Source organism: Morus notabilis, unplaced genomic scaffold, assembly GCF_000414095.1.
Source record: "Morus notabilis unplaced genomic scaffold, ASM41409v2 Scaffold511, whole genome shotgun sequence".
Classification (NCBI taxonomy): Eukaryota; Viridiplantae; Streptophyta; class Magnoliopsida; order Rosales; family Moraceae; genus Morus; species Morus notabilis.
In genome coordinates, this window is record NW_010366479.1 from 171168 (window position 1) to 175956 (window position 4789).

General features: G+C 34.5%; 2 non-coding genes across 2 annotated transcripts; both read right to left on the minus strand.

Annotated features, from left to right (window-relative positions):
• On the minus strand, positions 1-87 carry LOC112093966. Its single transcript, XR_002903289.1, has one exon. It is a non-coding gene; the product is annotated as a small nucleolar RNA snoR118 (small nucleolar RNA).
• A 3819-nt stretch (positions 88-3906) lies between these two features.
• On the minus strand, positions 3907-3993 carry LOC112093965. The gene has a single exon (XR_002903288.1). It is a non-coding gene; the product is annotated as a small nucleolar RNA snoR118 (small nucleolar RNA).
• Between the last annotated feature and the right edge of the window lie 796 nt (positions 3994-4789).

The window sequence follows — 4789 nt, forward strand, 5'->3', positions numbered from 1 at the left end:
GGTCCAGACAAAGCTTTCTAGGCTGCATTTCCATCAATATGCGCAATGACGAACTGCTCAGAGCCCAGTGCATGTATCATCATCATCATATGTCAAAAATAAAATAATGGACTTAGAGAAAAAAATAAAATAAAATAAAATAATGGCTAAAAATTGCACTTTATTCCCCAGAAATAAAAAAATGGCACATAAACCCCAAATAATGAGATACTAGAAAAAACCCATTTGAAAATTTTCAAGGAAAGAACCAAAGGAAACACAAACAAAGGCTTACATGGTAAAAACTAAAATGGGTACCATTGAAAAATATATAGAAAAAAGAGATGAAAAGCCCTCAGATCTCATAGCTTTGGAAGACTCGTCAAGGGCTTAAAATAGCAAAATGGGAGTTCTTCAAATAGACCCCCAAACACAACCACGGCTGTACCACCTCAACAAATATGTGCGTGTGTTTGTGTGTATATATATGAGTGTGATTTTAATGGTTTTAACCAATAGAAACGTAACTATTAAAAACTCATCTATGTATATATATATGTATGAATATATATGGAAAAGAAGAAGCAGAAGAGATGTTGGCAGTACAGTATAAAAAGGCTTGTGAAGAACAAGAACCACTTTGCTAAACCGCTCGTTTCGATTTGGTTTTTTTCCATCACTGGGCAAAATCAGCTTACATCATCAAACAACAAAGAAGAACGTGTTCAGAAGGTGACACAAATGGGGTTTCTGAGATTCTGAAAGCGAAAAGAAAAGGAATAGATACAATTTGATTTTGAAAATTACTGGATACTTTATTAAAACAATATTTGAAATGACCAAAATATCCTCTTTGTAAGGACTGGAAATTCACTGGTGTGGGGATCATACGGACCTAGTTTAGATTTGATTTGGGAAAGGCCTGTTAGGTCACAAATGCAACACACAAAATCCAAACTGAAACCTAGAAGAAAATTATCGGAATTTGTAGAATAAGCATCATTATTTTTTATTTGAAGAATATAGTAGATTTCATACATTTAAGATAGTAAGTAGTAACTTATTTTGATTAGTTAGTAAATAGAAGATTTAAAAAAAAAAAAATTTATTTTCCCATTTTATCCTTATTTTAAAAAAATTCTTTATCCTTATTTTCTTTCTCTATCTCTTCGCTATGCTCGCACCACCGGATGTGGGGAGCTCCTCGCAACAACAGCATCATCATGAGGCCGCGCCAAAATAATCTTTTTGTCATCCTCAACAATGTCTCATGCCTCTCTCTCTCTCTCTCTCTCTGCCTCCGTTCTGCAAAACGATGCCACCATCGGAGACCACACAAAACACTATGGCAAGACTACTTGAACAAGAGGTCTCTCTCTCTCTCTCTCTCTCTATTTGCCTCCGTTCTGCAAAACGATGCCACCATCGGAGACCACACAAAACACTATGAGGACGTTTGGTTGGAGGATTCAAACCATGTGATTCGAACCATTTTTTATTTACGTGAATTTTTTGTGAGAGAAAATACTGTAGCGAACCACGAATCAGGGAATGAATCCCTCTACCAAACATATCCTATGGCAAGACTACTTGAACAAGAGGATCTGAACCTTAAGTATATGAAAGAGGGTATTATTGATATTTATGCTATTTCCCTCATTCGCCCAAAAGAAATAATCACACGTGACTCTATGACTAGCATAGGGAAGTGGCTACGCCATTTTTGTACTGTCTTTTGTCACTTTATTCTCAAAAAGAAAAGAAAAAAAATGGAAACAAAGAAAACTTTAGTTGCTATGAAAATCACTTGTTCTAAGCTAGATAAAACTAATGAAAAGTTGATTGGGCTGAATTCTCATTTGTCTTCATGGGAATGATTGCTTAGTGAGGCTCTTTTTAGTAACAAATAAACTCCTTTCAACAGTTAAAAAGATATTTACATATGAAACTAACATAGTTAACAATAACAAGGAAAAAAAAACTCACTACTAGCTCTATAGTATCTATTTGAAAATGCCTAGAAAACCTTTACATGTACCTTCAATGTGGGCCGAATTCCTATTACATGAATTTCTTGTGCTTGGCCATGGCCCATGTATAAACTCCCAGATCTCTTATACTATTGAGACTCAATTCTTGTTACCTGTATTGGTTGGCAAGGACTGTCAACTCCATCATGCTTACAAAACCAATTAAAGACAAATTAGCGAAGGAACCAGAAGAGAGCTATAAGAACAAGACAACTATTTTGCATAAAAGAAACAGACAAATTTCAATGTATTCACGCATATTATATTTGAATGCCTCCAATAGTTGATTGTCTAGTACTCATGATAATTCAGCCACACCATACAGAAAACTGAAATCCTCATAATGTGATCCAATTGAATTAAGCAAATCAGCAATAGGAAAAATGCAACTTCATAAGCATTATACGCCAAAATGACTTATAATGATAAAAAAAAAATAAATAAATAAATAAATAAAATTTAAAAAAAGCATTGTAGTTCAAAGAAAAATGTCATTTTTAACCATTTAATCGCATCAAATGAATATCATCTTAACAAAAGCCAGTCTGTGAAATTTTTAGTTAGTTTTTTACTTTTTTGTAAAGAGTTTGGTTTTATCATTTTTCATTAACCCCTCATCCATAAGCAATGGCTTACAACAAATTCATACGACTTTCTTGCCCTCAGATCATAAAGCTAATATAGCTGGAGATTTTCATGGGCATTTAAGCTTCACTGAAATCCAATCACACTCTTAAGGTCAACAAAGACAACCACTACCACTGCTTTCCACCACCCACAACAATAGCAGCAGCAACAACAACAGATCATCATCATCATCATCATCATCACCATCTTACTTCAGGGGCATTTATGAAAATAATCCAACTAATAATAATAATAATAACAACAACAACAACAACAACAAGAAAGGTCTTGTTGGGTTGGGTATATCTTGAAGGTGGTGGTGGAGACATTGGTAGTGCATGAAGAGATGGAGGCTTAAAAATGACGCTCAAAGCACTACTCAATTCTATGATTTTCCATCATTGGGCAAGACTTAAATACCCTTTTTTTCCCCTCTCCCAGTATTTTTAGGCAGAAGTTAATTGGCAAAGCTTGCATTTATTTTGTAGTTTAAATTACAAGAAAAGGGGTTACATAATACATTAGCTAAATAATCAATGAGGCAACATTAAATACAATAATCATATAAACAGAACAATACTAGATGGTAATAGAATTGCATGATCCTTAGATTAATCTAGACTTTTCAAAATTAAAAAAAAAAAACACAGATTTAAATTAAAGAAAAAAAAAGAAACCAGAGATCAAATTTAATACTAAAGCAAAAAAAAAATGTAAGCTAAAACAAAAGATTTGACAAGGAAAGTCATTTAGAAAGCCCTCAGATTTCAGTACAACCACAGAATTTTCATCAAGAACCACTTTACATCTTCTACCACCTAGAGAGAGTGAGAGAGAGAGAGAGAGAGAGAGAGAGAGGGAAGTGGTGATGATGACGATGATGATTGTGAAGACGAAGGAGATGACGAAGGAGCAAAAAATGTAAAGCACGGCTCATTATGAAAATCCATGGTAACTGCTTCAAAGCAAAAAAAAAATTTGAGTTGTGACTCGAACGGCGAAACAAACGAGGCCTTATATTTGTTCCATCATAGGGCAAAAGCAGCAAAACTAAGAAGAAATGTAAATCAAACAATTACTTGAAAACTACTGAAGCATAAATCAATAAATACATTTAAAACACAAACGCAAAATAAAACAAAGCAGCACCAGATAAATCAAATGAATTTAAAACAAACATTTATTCACATATTGGGACACCGAAAACCAAAATGTTAGGAAAAAAAAGAGCATAAAAAAAAGAAAGAAAGAACAAAAAATAAACAAATTGGGTTCAGATAAAGCTTTCTAGGCTGCATTTCCATCAATAAGCACAGTAATGAACTGCTCAGAGCCCAGTGCATGTATCATCATCATCGTGCATCAAAAACAAAATAATTTCTAAAAATTGCATTTTACTCCCCTGAAAAAGAAAAGGTAAATAAACCCCATTAAACTTTAGATAATGAGATAGTAGAAAACTCATTTGAAATCCATAGCTTTGGAAGAAAAGAAGAGAAGAAAAGCCCTCAGATCTCATAGCTTTGGGAGACTCATCCGCGGCCTAAAATAGCAAAATGGAAGTTCTTCAAAGAGACCCTCAAACAAAACCACCGCCGTACCACCTCACCTGGCGAATGTGTGTGTGTGGGTGTATATATATGTATGCATGTACGTATGTGTATAAAGAAAAGAAAAGAAAAGAAGAAGAAGAAGAAGAAGAAGAAGAAGCAGAAGAGGTGGTGGCAGTAGAGTGTAAAAGGACTTACGAAGGACAAGAACCACATTCACTAAAACCGCTCATTTCAATTTGGGTTTTCTCCATCACTGGGCAAAAACACATTATACCACCAAAAAAAAAAAACCAAGTAAACCCCACGTAATGAAGTGAAGAAAACACGAGAAAATCTATATCAGAAGAGAAAATGTTCCAACAAAAAAAAAAGGATCAGACAAATACTGGGCTCTAACACAAATGGGGGTTGCAGAATATTCTGAAAGCGAATTTAAAAGGGGAAGATGTAATTAGGGTTTGAGAATTACAAGCCATCCTTTTAACGGAACTGAAATGACTAGAATACCCTCTGTGTATGTGGACTGTCCATACACACGGGATTATACGGGCCTAGTTTAGAGTGGATTTGGGTCAGGTGGTAAGGGCCTAACCGAATATG